This window comes from Euprymna scolopes, chromosome 46 (assembly GCF_053919585.1).
Source record: "Euprymna scolopes isolate OS-2025 chromosome 46, ASM5391958v1, whole genome shotgun sequence".
Classification (NCBI taxonomy): Eukaryota; Metazoa; Mollusca; class Cephalopoda; order Sepiida; family Sepiolidae; genus Euprymna; species Euprymna scolopes.
In genome coordinates, this window is record NC_136527.1 from 42,827,035 (window position 1) to 42,845,627 (window position 18,593).

The following is an 18,593-nucleotide window of genomic DNA, read 5'->3' on the forward strand; positions in this document are numbered from 1 at the left end:
ACAAAATGACGACGACGTGTTTTTGGTTTAGAATGATGACGTAGTACAGAATAGTTTGGAGGTCCTTAGTTGTCAGCGACCTCGAATACCCCTATAAAACCAAATTAGAGTGATCAGTATTCTGTTGTAGCGTAAGGTAACATTTGGGTGGTTAGTAAATTCAGCTAGGCGTGGCTGTAGGTGTGTAGATGTATCAGAATTTTTGTAGGAATTTTTGACACCCCTAACACGAAACTGACAAATAAAATATAAAAATCTCGTAATTTCTCTGTTAAAAGTGGGTTATTTATTTTCTTTAGTGATTATACTTCCAAAATAAACTATTAAAGTTGTTTTAAAAGTAATAGAAATATATATGTTTTTAAAACAGTAATGAATTTTCCGAACTCAATATTTTTCAATTTTTAAACTTTAAAAATCTATCAAAATTTTTCTATTCATTCTATTTTTACGATATTTTCAGGGTCAATGTGAAATTTTATACTCTTTCCAATAAACCCAATATAATATTTAAGACAAACGTATTTTTTTAAATTCACGCCCCCCCCCAATTTCAAGTGTCTATTAAAAAGTAAATAATTAATTTACTCACCGAAAAGTAAATAATTAATTTACTCACAAATTGAAGAGAAAATGTCAATAAATAATATATTCAAATTTAAAAAAAAAAAAGTAACGTTTTTTTAGGATTTTACCTGTAAAGTTTGAAGTTTAAAACCTTTTTTTAAACCATGTTATTTTTTTTTTTTTTTTTCATGGAACCTTGGCCCTTGCTCCTTTAATTGAAAAAAAAATTAGGGCTTGAATTACATTTTTCGAGGATTTATAAGCTTGGAGAGACAGGGGGTCGAATAATTCACGCCTCCCATTTTTAAATATCTATTAAAAAGTAAATAATTTATTTATGTACCAAAGTCTTATATATCACAAATTCAAGAGAAAAGGTCAATAAATAATATATTCAAATTTAAAGCAAAAAAAGTGCTGTTTTATTAGAAATTTGCCTGTAAAGTCCGAAGTTTAAAACTTAAAAAAAAAAAAAAGAACCACGTTGTATTTTTTTTTTTTATGACACCTTGGTCCTTACTCCTTTAATTGAAGAAAAAATTAAGGCTTGAATTACATTTTTTGAGGAGTTATAAGCTTGGAAAGATGGGGTGGAATTATTCACTATTTTCACGAAACTTCTGACACACCTACCTCACCCCAAAAAAATAATTCAGGTATTTACCTTTCAATGCACTACCCTCATATATTATATTTCACGTCTCTTCTTCTTCTTCTTCTTCTTCTTCTTCTTCTTCTCTACCACTTTCTCTCTCCGACTCTGAGACCAGAAATATATTTTCTATTTCAGTTTTTTTTTATTTTATTATTTTTTACTTTCTACATTTTATATTCCATATCTTGATAAACGGCCTAATGATGTGAAACCCCCGCTCATCTATTTAACCGTCTGCCCCATTCTTTCTTTCTTTCTTTTCTTTCTCCTTCAATAACTTACCACTCTCTCATTTCCTTTTGCCCTCCTCTTTCTCTCTCCCCCTCTTTTTATTCTTCTGCCTATGGCTTTGTAATTTAACCCTATCCCTTTCTACCTTTGTTATCTATTTTTTATGAATTTACAGTTGTTTTACTGATGTTTTGATTTGAATCTGTATTTTGTACTTTTCGTACTCCGTTATAATAAATATTCAATCTGCCAAGTAAACTGATTAAAATATCAGATCGTTATTTCGAGTCTGGTAGTTGAAACATGTGTAACTAAACAGACAAAAAACGGTAATAAAAACATATTTTGCTCTACATTAATATTGAGCTCTTTTTCAGGTTTATTCACCATTTTCTCATTATATATATACATTCTTTCCTCCCTTTTTTCTTTTTTCACTCCCCTGCCTTTTCCATTAACCTTCCTATGTATATACAATCCTGGTCAAAATCATAAGACTACTTAAAAAAGTAATTATTAGATCAGGGTTAAGGTTTCGAATGAAGCAGATTTCATTTTTTTCATCATATTTTCCCTTTTGGCAAGGGTTTCAACCATTTGTTTGATTACAAGTTCGATAATATAATAAGGATATCTCGTCTGTAGGTAGTTCTTTCTTAAAGCTAGCAAAATTTATTAAATGTTAAGTTGAAGAATATCCGTCCGTTATATCAACAGATATATAGTCACACAGTTCTTTAGCTTCGGCCTTGAGTGTTTGTGAAGGATTTTCACAGTATTTGGAGTTTCGTATCTCTAAAATAGCAGTTTTGAAATTTGCTATGTATTCATTGACTTTATATATGCTAATTTCCCGAGATTGCATTTGATTATAAATAATTTCAACATGAGACATAATTTGATGAAATAGCTCTAACCAAAATATGAAATTTTCATCGTTCAAATATTTCAGAATTCCTGTCGCTTCTGCAACGGTTTCATCTACATATGATGTTGACTGAATTTCAGTGAGACATTTTTTTAATGCTTGAACATTTTCATGAACTCTATTTATGGTCCGTATGTTAAAGTTCCACCTCGTGGCGGATGGACGTGGAATGCTTACATCCAGATGCTTTTTTAGAATGGACAGACGCTGTGGTGATCTAAAAAAGAAGGTCGGAATAGCCAAAATGTTAGAGATAAATATTCTAGCATTTTGTGTAATGCTTGCTGCATTTCTCATTATTAAATTATGTTGATGCGCATAACAGTGAGTGAAATGTGCATTACTATAAACTGCTTTTATTTTCGCCTGAACACCAGCTTTTTTGTCTTTCATGACATTTGCACCATCAAATGTCTGAGCTATCAGTTTTTGGCGATTCCCTTGAAGGATTATATCCAATTGTTGTAGAATATATTTTGATATTCCATCAGCGGTTTGGTTTTCTGGAATAAAGAATCCCCAAAAGCGTTCAAGTATTTATTACAAAACTGATGAAAATATTCTTGCAATTTCACATGACTAAATCAGATAAAAAGACTATTTTTCAACCATGAAATGGATTTTAAAAATTCGAAGAAACACAAGTTCCTAAAGAAACTAGCATTGCTTTCAATTGAAAAAAATATACTTCACTAATACACAAGATATCAAGTTGAAAATGATCTTTTCTTACAAATTAAAACAATAAGAATTATGCAAAATAAAATATTTATTTCTATATAAGACTCTATTAAGCTTATATATTTTATATGTATGCATATATATGTATTTTTATGGTTTAATTTTACAAAATATCGAAACAATAGGTAAAACTTTTTCTGGAGCAGTGTAACAGAGTACTTATGAGAAAATCAGCAGCAGCTATAAGATAGCTGGCTTGCTATTTTATATTGCCTTTAACCTTAATCACTACCGGTTTTGAAGAACTGTTAAGGTTATGTGCGTAATTGGAACAGATTATCTCTTTTCGGGGAATCAGGTGAGGGGGGCAATGTTTTGTGGAGCTGGATTTTTTTTTAGATAAATTGAAGTTGTGTCTAATATTGCTGGTGTGGTAGACCTTTGTAAAAAATCCGATCTTTGTTCTGTCGACAGAACCGTTTTTATTTTTTTTATCGCCACCGAGTTATTAATTTGTTTTACATGGACATGCTTGTGTTTTGAACATATATAAATATATGGAGGCGTTATCAAACGTTCAACCAATTATTTTGCCATCCGAAAACTTTCATTTTTATCTTTTATTATATTAACAAGTTTTTGAATCGGATTAATTAATTTTGTAAAATGGCCGTTTTCATCTTGTACTAGATAATGTTGTATGGTCTTTACTTCCGGGTATTGCATCCTTATTTTGGAGAGTGGATGTGTTTGCATTTTATTATCTTAATTACTGTTAAGTTGAAGGGAGTGCAGAGAGTACAACCCAGGACATGAGTACAATCCAGGCTATGATAACGTAATTGTGTGAAATTGGCAATACCCATATGTGCCGATCGAAATATAAATTGGATAAGATTATAAAAATAAAATATTTAGAAAATCGAAAGAAGAGAAGAAACATTAGAAAACCGAAATAAGTAATTGTATTAAGAGAAGAAACATTTCTAACTAAAAAAATAACTAGGATTGAAAATATGAATTAATCTGTAACATTATTAGATTTTAATGGAATTTGTCTTTCTATTTCGATTGTCTTTATTCTTTTAGATAATCATGGATACATGTTTCGTCATCTCTAACTCTTATGTGTGATTAAAGACCGAAACTGTAGTTGCTCTCTACCGGTTGCACAAAAAAAACTGCTTCTGAAACTTGAATGAAGTTCTTCATCTTATCCTCGTTCACGCTGTTTATGAAACACGTGATTCGGAAAGAGGGATTTGAAGAGACAGCAAACAAACATATGGAAGAGCACACTAACCTAAAAAACATTCATGTGAAGCCCCCCCCCCCGCATTTAATGGTGGAAGTTATTTCAAGGTATTAGCAATAATTATAAGCAATTGGTGATGGTAAAAGTCAAGTATGTTTTGCTTCATGAATGTATTATCCCAGGCATTATCTACTTATTTTGAATCACAAATTTTATATTATCATTGCGTGAAGTATGGCGAGGGTAGAAAGGTTATTTTCAGCAATTGATTAATTTGACATTTCTAAGAGGTTAATTCTAAATATGAATTGACCTTGTGTCTAACTTAAGCCATAGAAAGCATATGAACAAATCAGACTTTCGTGGTATTATTTCAATGTAGTGTTTGTTCTGTCCTAGAAGGATGTGCGCGCAAGTAAAACCTTTGAATGTGTGATTTTTCTATTACAGTCTTTATTCAATTTTCGGAAAGATAGATTCCAATTATAAAATATGCAATTCTGTGAGGCATGTGAATAAATGTAGATTATAAAATAGAATTAAATTGTTGAATGTTGTTTGTGCAAAAGGTTTTAACGACATATAAGCTATATATGATGAATCACATTCCACCACAAAATTAGGACCAAGACGTTTTTAAGGTGATTAAATTTCTTTTTGTGTCTACGGATGGGAGTGCTATATTTGAGGATTTCAAAACAACTTAGCATAGTACTTTTGTATACTTTGTAGTGGTGATTAATTTCTTTCGTCATTTTCAAATGCAAGTTAGTTCTTACAAGGATTCATAAATTCAAAATACTCATAATCGAAAATTGTTTCAAACTAGAAAAACAACACTCTTAATCTCATATATTGAGAACATACGCCTGTAACAATTTTGTTAATTCTTATGAATTTTGGTGAGGGTTACAGTCGTACAACTCATAATAACCTGTTGTTAACCAGAAATATGCTGCAGGTGGCGTGATTAAAAGTTTCCCTAGATAAATATATGAGAAATGTGTAACATGATATGGCAAAGAAGTATCTCATGTATTTGAGGATAGAAAAGAGTTTCCAATCTGAATCTGGAAAGAATCTTCAAAGAAGAAATACATTTTTTCATGCCAAATTACGTGAATACATGGAAAAATTAAAAAAAATGCAGAATAAAATACTTAATCAAAAGTAAAATTAATAAAAGAATCAATTCGAACATTTTGTTAACTTTATTTCACGTTTGCAGTTCTCAGAAACGAAGGGGTTCCTACCTATAATAAATCTGTCTTTTTATTAAAAGAACCAGAATGTTATTTGTCTCTTTTTTAATTTAATATATATATATATTAATTCTCATGCATTTCAACCGAGAAATCATTTAACCAAATATATTTGTCAGTTTTTTAAAATCCTTTTGTCTAATTCAGTTGCTCTTATAATTACTGAAATAAAAATTTTCCAAAGATTCCAGCTTTTTTCTATCTTCTTAAAAGCAGTGGTAATCAAGCTTTCATTGTGAGCAGTCATTATAATTCTATCCTGATCATAGTGAAGAAATCCTCTTTAAAGCCAGTCTATAAAACATTCCTTACTTATATAATAATAATAATAATTCCAGAAAAGACTTAGCACACTATTGTTTGGCACATTTTTTCCAATTTTTGAAATACAATGTGTGGAGTATTTTTAACTACTATTTTGATTTCTGTAGCTGCTCTGTTAAGTAAAGCATCAGTAGGAACGATCTGTATGTGTTTTCATATGCCTCACCAAATGTAAATCGGATGCAAAAGAAGAACCACATAATTAACAAGAATGTGGTTTCTCTCCTGTATGTGTTTTCATATGGCTCAACAAATGTGACCTCCATGCAAAAGAAGAACCACATAATTAACAAGAATATGGTTTCTCGCCAGTATGTGTTTTCATATGACTCAACAAACTTGACTTCCATGCAAAAGAAGAACCACATACCTCACAAGAATGTGGTTTCTCTCCCGTATGTGTTTTCATATGACTCAATAAATGTGACCTCTGTGCAAAAGAAGAACCACATACCTCACAAGAATGTGGTTTCTCTCCCGTATGTGTTTTCATATGACTCAATAAATGTGACCTCTGTGCAAAAGAAGAACCACATACCTCACAAGAATGTGGTTTCTCTCCTGTATGTGTTTTCATATGACTCAATAAATGTGACCTCTGTGCAAAAGAAGAACCACATACTTTACAAGAATGTGGTTTCTCCCCCGTATGTGTTTTCATATGACGCAACAAACTTGACTGCCATGCAAAAGAAGAACCACATACTTCACAAGAATGTGGTTTCTCTCCCGTATGTGTTAGCATATGATGCAACAAACTTGACTTATATGCAAAAGAAGAACCACATACTTCACAAGAATGTGGTTTCTCTCCCGTATGTGTTTTCATATGCCTCAATAAATGTGACCTCTGTGCAAAAGAAGAACCACATACTTCACAGGAATGTGGTTTCTCCCCCGTATGTGTTTTCATATGACTCAACAAACTTGACTTCCATGCAAAAGTAGAACCACATACTTCACAAAAATATGGTTTCTCGCCCGTATGTGTTTTCATATGACGCAACAACGTTGACTTCAGTGCAAAAGAAGAACCACATACTTCACAAGAATGTGGTTTCTCTCCCGTATGTGTTAGCATATGACACAATAAACTTGACTTGCGTGCAAAAGAGGAACCACATAATTCACAAGAATGTTGTTTCTCTCCCGTATGTGTTTTCATATGATGCAATAAATGTGACTTCCATGCAAAAGAAGAACCACATACTTCACAGGAATGTGGTTTCTCTCCCATATGTGTTTTCATATGATGCAACAACGTTGATTTCAGTGCAAAAGAAGAACCACATACTTCACAAGAATGTTGTTTGTATCTCATGTTTGCTTGCATCTGATTCCACAAAAGTAGGAATGTAATGAAGTAGCACGCTAATAAATTTCAACTTTGGAAAATTTATATGAAGAAATTAATAATTATTTTAAACGATTTTTAAATCAACAATGCCGAAAGGTGCTTCTTATCCATTAATGAATTTCTTTTCATTGTTGCAAATTCTGAAAGTATAAAATAAATTTGAAAAAGTACATTTTATGTTGTAAAATTCAATTTATTATGTTGGTAGTTATTAAAAATATCCAAACATCTATCAATAATGAAATTAAAAAATAAAATGAGTATATTTTTAATTCAATACAGGTTTGTTTACAAAATTAATGTGTTTTTATTTTTCAAACTGAAAATAATCACGTTTTTTTATTTTAGAGATAAGGATTGAGTCTTCATATTATTTGTTTCTTCAGAATACTGTTCCCCACTTGGGTGTTATTTTCACAACGTTTCTATGTTACCTCCGATCTTATTTGGGTGTATTTTGTCGAACTTGAGAACCTTTCTCTTGAACTCAAAAATCTTTACATAATTCTGAATGGAACGTTTTATTAAGTACATGAGATTAGCACACTCTTGTATTGGTAGCGATGACTGGGTTAAAATTCCTAAGTAATTTTTAATTCTATTTTCAATCTCATTGAGGATAAAAACTTCTTGCGTTTAGTAGTATGTAACCTACAACTAAATTTTACCAAGTACTCTAATCATAGCAACATATATTAGTATTACAGGTTCTAGCAGACAATCCTAGTATGAATTTGAAGAACTATTTTGTTTCTAGATGTTATCAGTATTCATTACTTCATATCATATAAATATATATATATATATATACATATATATATGGATGTATAGACAGTTTTTATTACATATTACTATATGTATATATATTATTATTAATGGTTCCTTTATCATATTAAATAATATATAACCTACCTTACTCTTCATTGTTTTTCTCTATTTATAATTTTTACCTTATCCCATAATGGTAGATGATTTATCTTTTCCATCCATATATATTCTGCCATAACTAATTTTTCAATCTCTCCACATATTACAGCTTTTATATGTTTTTATAATTTTACTGTTAGTGAATGACATGACTCACATTTGTATAATTTCCCACATTTACATGGAATCTATCAGTCATGATTTTTTCATAAGTGGCTTTCCATGAACAACATGTTTCTGTAGAATCGAATCACTCTTGAATACTATATTACGTCTAGCTCTCTGTTATATTGTTTTCTTAAACTTTCCACCTTATTTTGATATTTTTATCAGTAGCAATACACAATGAACGATAAAATGCTTTGGATAATCACAGATTCCAAGAGGATGCTGATAAAATAGTCATATTTATAAATAATAATGTGCAGTATATATTTTGTATAATTTTTAGTATGAGTCATAAGTTTTGTAGGCGTGTCCTATCTGGATACGTTATTAGACTACTATAATCAGTTTTTTTTTAAGTATAAGTAAAAATAGTTTGTTGTTTTTGCAATTGTTATATGTATGCGCTGTTTTTCTTAAGTCAGCTTGCTCTTCACTGTTCTCTTCCATCTATAATTTGTACTTAATCCTATAAAAATAGATGGTTTCCCTTTTCCATACATATATATTCTGCCATAACTGATTTTTAAATTTTTCTACATATTACAGCTTTTACACATATTTCTAATATTACAGTTAGTGAATGACATGGCTCACATTTGTATAATTTTCCACATTTACATGGAATCTATTAGTCATGATTTTTACATAAGCGGATTGACATGAACAACATGTTTCTGGAGAGTCGAATCACTTTTGAATATTCTATTGTGTCTAGCTCTCTGTTGTATTGTTTTCTTAAACTTTCCTTATTTTGACATTTTTATCAGTAGCAATACACATGAACGATAAAATGCTTTGGATAATCACACATTCCAAGGGGATTCTGATAAAATAGTCATATTTTACAAACCGAAGCATTTTAAGTCGTCAATATACCACTGTTTTGTTTTTTCAAACGAATTTATAAATAATAATGTGCAGTATATATTTTAAGAGTTTTAAACAAATAAATTTATAAATAATAATGTTCATTATATATTTTAAGAGTTTTAAACAAATAAATTTGTAAATAATAACGTACATTATATATTTTAAGAGTTTTAAACAAATAACTTGATAAATGGGCATTGTATATTTTAAGAGTTTTAAACAAATAAATTTATAAATAATAATGTACATTATATATTTTAAGAGTTTTAAGCAAATAAATTCATGAATAATAATGTACCTTATATATTTAAAGAGTTTTAAATAAATAAATTTATAAATAATAATGTACATAGTATATTTTAAGAATTTTAAGCAAATAAATTGATAAAAAATGTACATTATATGTTTTATGAGTTTTAAGCAAATAAATTGATAAAAAATGTTAACATCATAAAATGCTGCGCTGGTATGAAGAATGTTTTCGTGAGATTTAGAATCTAGCCAAGAAAAGATGGCACTTTTAATAGTTTCGCCTGTCTGAAATAGATTTAAGCACTCGTTTTTCTGTTGTGTAAAAAAGATTTACCCATGATTATGGAACTTTTTTGTTTTGATTTTATTTGAACTATCATAAAACAATCTTTTTACTGTTTTAATCTGTTAAAATAATAATTGTATATGATTTTCTGTTGTTGTAAATAGCAATTAAAACACATGATATCCGTAAAAAATCGTTTTGATTTTGAGTATAGACTGTAGCATTAGGAATAGCATAATAACCAGAAGCAGCGATAGCACAGCCCCTGTAAAAGGACGTTTTTTGTTGTTGATTTTTATTCCAGATCGATGTTTTTAAATCAAAAATTTGATTATAAAAACTTTTCTTACATGTTTAGTTAGAGCTATTTTCTTATCAAGCATATAAATATTTAAAAACTTTGACTAGTGGTCAAAATTTTAAATATTGTGTTTTTGTTTTGAACAACTGAAAATGTGACTGAATTATGTTTTAGGTTCACATGTATGAGCGGTATCACCTCTCTATTATTTTTTAATTTTCGTCTTTTTTCCAATGTTTGCAGCGAATTATTATTGAATAGAAACTAATGTGCCCAATTATGAAAAATGCGAAATCGATATTTAAATATTTGTAGGAGGTGCTCAGTTAAAAAATAAAAACGGTAGAAAAACACGTGAAATGTAATTTTTAAAAAATCAAATTTATTCAAAATGTGTGAACAATTTTTCAGCTTTAACAAAAACTTGTTTTTTTTAATATATTATGTCAGCTTTAACAAGTTATTATTTTTTAAATATATAAATAGGTGGGTAAAAATACTTGATACTTTTACAAACGTTGCGTTTTCTGTTAGAGTGACGTCACTTGTTTTAAATGACATTTATTTTTGTTTGTTTGTTGTAATTCTTGTATAATTGCTTATGGGTGTCAAATGCCCTCGTAAGAAAAACTCGCTTAATCCTTTGTCTAACCCTAGGTACGAGTAACAAGCCTACTTCTAAAACATTCAGCCCTTACAATAACGCTAAGTCCAAGTGGTAGAGCTCCCCACTAAACAAAATTTTTCGGTAAGTTACATATAAACGTAAAAAAAGATCTTTCCTTAAGGAAAAGTGCAAATGATTGTTTTCCCATAAAAATTATATTGGTCAACTGTCCTAAAACGCTAGAATGGTCTTAAATGCTAAATCATTTTACATTAAATTCATGTGAAACCAACCACCACTCTAAATTCTAAAAGTTCTTTTTGTTTCTATTAAATATCCAGGATGTTAACACATAATTTCCCTTACCTCTAATTGTAGAAATTTAAGAATAAAGTAATAAATAGTAGTGTTTTAAAGCACTTAGACAGGAACCTGAACTATGTGATAAAAATTTAAGAATAGCTAATGAGTCCCCATTTATTGTAGAAGGTTAATTAATGCTCGATTAAGAGTAGGAATAGAATGTTAGTCTTTCCGTCATGACTGATTTGTTGCAGAGAATCTGAACACACGTGTGATAAAAGCCATGGGTTGCTAAGAAAAAGGAGATGAGAATGTACTTCGAATTTAGGTGTTAGTAATAATTAGCACTGTTTTTAAAGCACATCCAGGAACCTGGACTATGTGATAAAAAAGTTTAAGAACAGCTAATGGTTCCCCATTAATTGTAGAAGGGCTTGCTCGATTAAGAGTAGGGATAGAAAGTCAGTCTTTCTACCATAATTTCTTTTTTTCAGAGAATCTCAACACAAATGTGATAAAAGCTGCAAGTGGCTTAAGAAAAATGGGGTGAGGATGTACGTCAATTTAGGTGAAATGATGCAAGCAGATGTAATTGAACGATCGAATAGTCCATGGAGTTTTCTGATTGTGTAAGTAGAAAAGAAGGATGGTAGTAAAATAGATGTAAAGGCTTTAAATAAAGTCATGAAGAAGTTTGCCTGAGTGTTACCGGTCATTGATGACATATTAGTCTTACTTGGGTCGGCAAAATACTTTGTAAGCTTAGATCTGAAGTCAGGTTACTCTCAGGTTAAATTAAATAAGAATGATAAAGAAAAAAACTTAATTTACCTGCAACTGGGGTTTATTTCACTTTAACATTATACCATTTGGTCTCGCAAACGCCCCGAGGATCTTTCAGCAATTAATGTCCATAGTTCTACAGGGACAGAAAGATTATGCATTACCATATTTGGACGATATTTTAATATTCTAAGATACGATGGAAAGTCACTTGGATCACATAGATAGGGTACTACTAGTCATTTTACATAAGCAAAACCTCAGGTTGAAAGTGATGTAGTGTGAGATTTTAGGAGAAGTACAGTATCTCGGGTTCAAACTAAGTGAAGAGAGTATATAGCCAGACCTGGAAAAAGTCAAAATCGATAAAATCTCGACTCCAACTACTGTGAGACAAGTCAAGTCTTTCATTGGTATGACGTCATATTATTGTTGATTTATAAAAAAATAATTTCTGCCTCAAATGATCTATGATCTGATATGATCTTTGTTAAAAACAAATTTACTTTTTTATTTCATAATCTTAGTGATATGCAAGACAGATGGTACGTAAAATCGTTTTGTTTGAGCCAAAATAGTTTTCATTGGATAAGAAAGTTGAGGGCTCCTTGGTGTCATATGTAATGTTTTTATCACATTAGGAAACAAAAGGCAGATTTAAAGATGCGGATGCAGAACAAAAAGTTCAGAATGATGGGCGAGATAGTGTATTACTTGTCCCAACCTGACAATGAACTATTGATAAGGTAACATGTACCGTTACATCCTAAAAAAAGGAGTGTTAGTATAGTACCATGACAATAATAGTTATGGAAAAGACTTTTCATGCTATTAAGCAAAAATATTTCTGGTCGTGTTTATTTAAGGACATGAATGAACATGTAGGAAATTTACAAGTGATTTTTCCAGTTAGCGCCTAAAAATAAAAAAACGCTTATCTTTTTGGCGACTGTTTTTTTTACTGACAACTATTCTAATAGTGAATGAAAAATGTTTTTCAATTTATATTTTCTTAAAATAAAACGAGCAAAGTCAAATTATTTAAACAGTAGAACAGTAATAGAACAATATACTTTTTTTTCTTTTTTAAACAAAGGCTTTTGAAAAAAACCCTCAACAATGAAATTGATCACGTGGTATTATTTTACCAAACTTTGACAGTACTCGGCTTCTTTTGAAGTTTTTTTAAAGAATATCATTGGAATAACATTATAATTACGCATGCTAAGTGGTGGTTTGTGGTTAAGATCTTTAGAAAATTAAAAAAACAAAAACAATTATTTTGCTATCTCTTAAATACAGCGTTATATTTCATTTAAGTTACTACTGTGCACTGCGGTAAGTCAATTTTCAAATATTTTTTTTTCTTTAAAAAATGTACATTCTATTAAAATATTCAGCTAATGAAGCAAAAAACTTTATAAAGATTTAAAAGGCAAGTCCTGCCATAATGTATTATCGACATTCACCAACAAAAAACAAAAAAACTATTGTCTTTTCGAAATTATCCGCAATTTTTACAAAATTCGTTTCCATCTAATTTTTAATTGTCCGCGAAAGATTACTACGCCTATATGATAAGCCACTTTAATACACGTGTGCACACACATATGGCACATGATTAGCCTTGGTGTGCGCTCGAGCATATCTTAACGGAAGCTGTAAAATATCCGAAAATAGTCTGAGGTTTCAGAGGCGCATACCCACTAACGTAGCTAAGCGGGTGGCCCAGCTAAAGTGCAAAAATAGTCGGAAATATAATTTATTTATTACATATTATTTGTCATTTTTAAGTTTTATTAAAAAAATCTTTTTTAGAATATTATAAACTATTAAAAAAATAGTCATTGCAAAAATTTTTTTACCGATTTTTATTGAAAACTTTTGTACTTTTGAAATCATTTGATGATATTTCATTTTTTTAACTGTGAAAAATAAGAAAGGATGATATATATATATATATATATATATATATATATATATATACACACAACATATATATATATATATTGTGTATATATGTATATATTATGTATATTATATATATTATATACATATTATATATAATATATAATATGTATATAATATATAATATATAATATACATAATATACAAGCCACGAGTATGAAGACGAGCCCATGAAGTTTTGTCACATGATACGGCAGATTCTGGTTAAGCTTTAAATCCAGATAGTTCCTAAAGATAGGTAGACAAATGTAAAAGAGGAAACCAAGTAGAGAATAGGGAGCTAGGATTTAAAACTAGAGAGAAAGAAAGAGGCAGATAGATAATTAAGTGTTAATATTTTGGCAAGATGGGCAACATACAGAGGTTCTACAAGAAGCATATCCAGGGAAACCAGGGATCCTCCTTTCTTGCAATGCCCGACGAATGAAAAAATGGCATACCAGTGCAAATAGTCGGTAACATGGGCATATCAAATACTGTTTTGATTACAATTGAGGTAAAGAATTATAGAACTCTGGTGAATAGGAGAACAGAGCTGTTAGTAATAAATAGTGTTTTTAAAGAACTTAGACACGAACCTGAACTATGTTTTAAAAAGGTTTAAGAACAGCTAATGACTCCCCATTAATTGTAAAATGGCTTGCTCGATTGTAAGTAGAAAAGAAGGATGGTAGTAAAAGATTTTGCATAGATTTTAAGGCTTTAAATAAAGTCATGAAGAAGTTTACCTGAGCGTTACCTGTCATTAATAACATATTAGCCTTGCTTGGGTCGGCAGAATACTTCATAAACTTAGATCTGAAGTCAAGGTACCCTTAGGTTACATTAAAGAGGAAACTTCATTCACCTGCCACTGGGATTTATTTCACTTTAACTTGATACCGTTTGGTCTCACAAATGCTCCCAGGATCTTCCAGGAATGAAGGTCCATAGTTCTACAGGGACAGAAAGATTATGCATTACCATATTTGATGATATTTTAATATTCTAAGACACTATGGAAAGTTACTTAGTAGTGAACGACCGTTCTACGTTGTTGGGTTTTTATTAAATTAGAGATCAAGAGAAAGATAATGAAATATTATAATGATTTAAAGATGCGGATGCAGAACAAAAATGTTCATCATGATGGACAAGATAGTGTATTACATGTCACCAAACTATTGATAAGGTTATATGTAATGTCGCATCTTACAAAAAGAGTGTTAGTACATTACCATAACAATAATGGTTGTGGAAAAGGCATTTCACACCATTAAGCAAAAATACTTCCTTTCATAAAACTGGCATTTGATATTTTCGAGCGCGATCCAAAGACACTTTTGGGTACCCAATACACAGTGACTTTTATTGATATGTATAGTGGTTGGCGAGAGTCTTTTCTGGTTCCTAATAAGAAGGCAGAAACAGTGCTGCATCAAAGTACTCTCAGTTTACATTAAATAAGAACGATAAAGAGGAAATTTCATTTACCTGCCACTGGGGTTTATTTCACTTTAACTTGATACCGTTTGGTCTCACAAACGCCTCTGGGATCTTCCAGGAATAAATTTCCATAGTTCTAGACGGACAGAAAGATTGGGCATTACCATATTTGGTTGATATTTTAATATTCTAAGATACGATGGAAAGTCACTTAGATCACATAGATAGGTTACTAGTAGCCAGTTTACATGAGTACAAGTCAGGTTGAAAGCTATGTTGTGTGATGTTTTGGAAATACAGTATCAGGTGTTCAAATAAAATAATAATAAAAAGGCAAAAACTGTGGTGCATCTGTTGTTGGATGATATTCTCCTCAGATTCAAGGCACCACCCCAGCTGTTAAAAGACAATGGGTCGGAAAATGTAAACAAAGTCATGAAGAAGGTGTTAAAGGACCTCAACATACATCATGTGACCACGTTATTTTATCACCAAACAAAGAAAGAAGTGGAAAGATTTCATACGATGATGCATGACAGTTAAGCAAAAAACATCAGAAACAATGAGTTGTCATGGGATTTATACATTAATCAAATGTTGGCAGCTGTCAGATTTCATGTGAGTGAAACAACGAAATTATCACTATACTACTTGCTATACAACAGAGACGTGATCTTGTCATTAGATAATATATTGATGCCTTGTAGAGTATACTATGGTGATGAGCAACATGAAATCGCTCTAAAAGAGATGCATCGATCTTTTACTTTGATAAGGAATAACATTCAGGAAGTTAGGAAAAAACTGATAGAGAACAAGAATAAAAAAATAAAGTCAGTAGATTTTAAGATTGGAGATCTGGTTTTTTATAAGAACCACAAGAAGTTGCATGTGGAACATCTGTGGGCAACATTGATTAAGGAAAGTCCAATGAGTTGGATAGTGATTTAGCCACAGAACAAACTGATATCTCAATATTTATTGGAGTTTGGAAGTGGGAATTCTTTAGATTGGGTAAGATCTATATTCTGTTTTAAAAAAATATTCCTTTCTCGGGTTTTGTTTTATACGTGACACTTTGGAAGATGATTTCAGCTAACTATTTTGACAGAGTATGTGAAGCGTTAGTAATGAGTTATGAAAGAAAAGATTATGAGAAAGACAAAAGAAATTAATTTTTTCTTGTTTATAAACTCAAGCATGGAAGTCATCAAGTGTCATCTACCGATGTTAACTTTAAATTATCAGATGGTATTCATCATGCATTAGGTGTTCCATATAAAGATATTTAACACAAGAAAAAAGAAACTTATTCTTGGAAAGAAAAAATTGAGTCAACAAGACAATAACGAGTTTTCCAAATACAAGAAATGTAATTCCTTATGTCATGAATGGTGACCACCACTGATAAGATAAAGAATTACTTAGCTTAATATCCATACAACTACTTTATTGTGGCAATTTTACATGTGATATTCGTTTTCAGTATACCCGAAAACCTACAGAATTTGTCATGGTAAAGATGACTGTTCAGGTGGAAGGGAATTAACAATTTACCAAAACGGCTTTCAGGCCGCCCCTCCCCCAAATATCACCATGTGGCCAGAAAGTGGTTGCTCATTTGGCATTAAATTTATATAGAAAAGTGATCCTCACTTTGTGAAAAAAAAATAATTTTCTCATGTCATGAAAACTAATTCTCTGCGTCTATTTTAAAATATTTATTCATTTTCAGCATCCTTGAAAACCTATAAAAGTCGTCATTGTAAAGAATATTTGTAATTTTTAAAGATTTTAGAAATTGAACTTTTTTGTGTTTAAGTCAGTAGTGAAAACAAAATCTGATTTTTTTTAACTTGTGAAACATTAAAAAACATATAAAATTTATAATTTTTTTATGTAAATAATAAAGAAGTTTTTTTGTTTAAGTCAATCGATATTTAAAAATATACAACATTTTCATTAGGATTATTCGCTTTTTTCCCCTTCTGATTTCCTTTCAATAAAGACAAAGAGACATTAAAGTACAAAAATCAAGAAAAAAATTATCAATTCTGTACGTGAAAACGCATGCAGAATTGACCACCACTGATAACATAAAGAATTATGTATTGACCTTTTTTATGTTTAAGTCAGTATTGAAAACAAAATCTGATAGATTAGTGACCATTCGATAATAATCCGATCACAACATGGAACAAAGATGAAAATAAAAAATACACGTACGTTTGCCATGTAGTAATACTTACGTTTTTGTTTTATATACATATAAAAATTTATAAATTTATTATTATTTTTATTATTATTTTTTTTTTGTAAACGGGAAGAAGTTATTTTTTTTATATTTAAGTCAATACTGAAAACAAAAAAGGTATATTTTTTAGATTAGGTCCACCTCCGCAATTTTCTTTTAAATGACGACTTTTAAGTTTTCTACTATGCTGAATAAGAAATTCGCATTGAAATTTTACAGAAGTAGTTATCGAGATATAAAAACTTGTATCATGCATTGTATTCTTTGGCGGCCATCGTTTTTACGCACGTGCGCGCGCTCCATAAACAAATCTACGCGCATACCAAAAGATGGCCGCCAAAGAATACAATGCATAATACAACTTTTTATATCTCGATAATTAATTATTTCTGCAAAATTTTAATGCGATTTTCGTATTTAGCATGGCCGAAAACCTTTAAAAGTCATCATTTAAAAGAAAATTGTGGAGGTAGACCCAATCTGAAAATTTACCACAAAAACAATCAACAGTGAAATATTTTCAACGATAATAATCCGATGAAAAAAAGATGAAAATAAAAAATACACATACGTGCGCCATGTAGTAATACTTACGTTTTTGTTTTATAATCTGCTTTCGATTAACTTTATCTGCTTTTATAAAGGAAACGATTTTTCAAATGTGATTCACTTTACAAATTCAAGTTAACATTCAAGATGACGAACGGAAGAGCAAGTTCGCAGAAAACAAAATTGAAGAGGAAAAATAAAAAAAGAAATCATTTCGAAATAGAGCCGATCTATTTGGTGAATATCACGGATAAAATTAGTATTATTTTATTTAACATTTTAATATTTACATGAGAGAGAACAGATTACAAGTTTCATCTTTATTATTTCTCTAATTAATTCGTTGTATGTGCAATTTACTTGTTGAAACTGATAGTTTTTAAAGCCGCCTTTTCGTATTTTTATTTTTTTTTTAATGCAGATTTCCGATTATTTCTTGATTGTGTTTAAAAGATTAATCTAAAGTTAATCTATACGATAAAAAATTAACTAAAGAGATTAAATGTAAAAAATTACACGTGAAAAAAAAAGTTATAATGAAAACTGGGTACTAGTGCACTGCACTGCATGACTGCATGAGCTGAGCTGGCCTGGGCGTGGCTTATCACTCGCTCGGATTTCTCCGTAAAATGACGTCACA

General features: G+C 30.3%; 1 long non-coding RNA gene across 1 annotated transcript; it reads right to left on the reverse strand.

The window, feature by feature from the left end:
* Positions 1–5,513: 5,513 nt before the first annotated feature.
* Positions 5,514–18,100, reverse strand: LOC145270676 (uncharacterized). The gene is made up of 3 exons (XR_013865505.1): positions 17,999–18,100; positions 11,806–11,893; positions 5,514–7,400 (listed from the first exon to the last, which is right to left on the reverse strand). It is a non-coding gene; the product is annotated as an uncharacterized LOC145270676 (long non-coding RNA).
* Between the last annotated feature and the right edge of the window lie 493 nt (positions 18,101–18,593).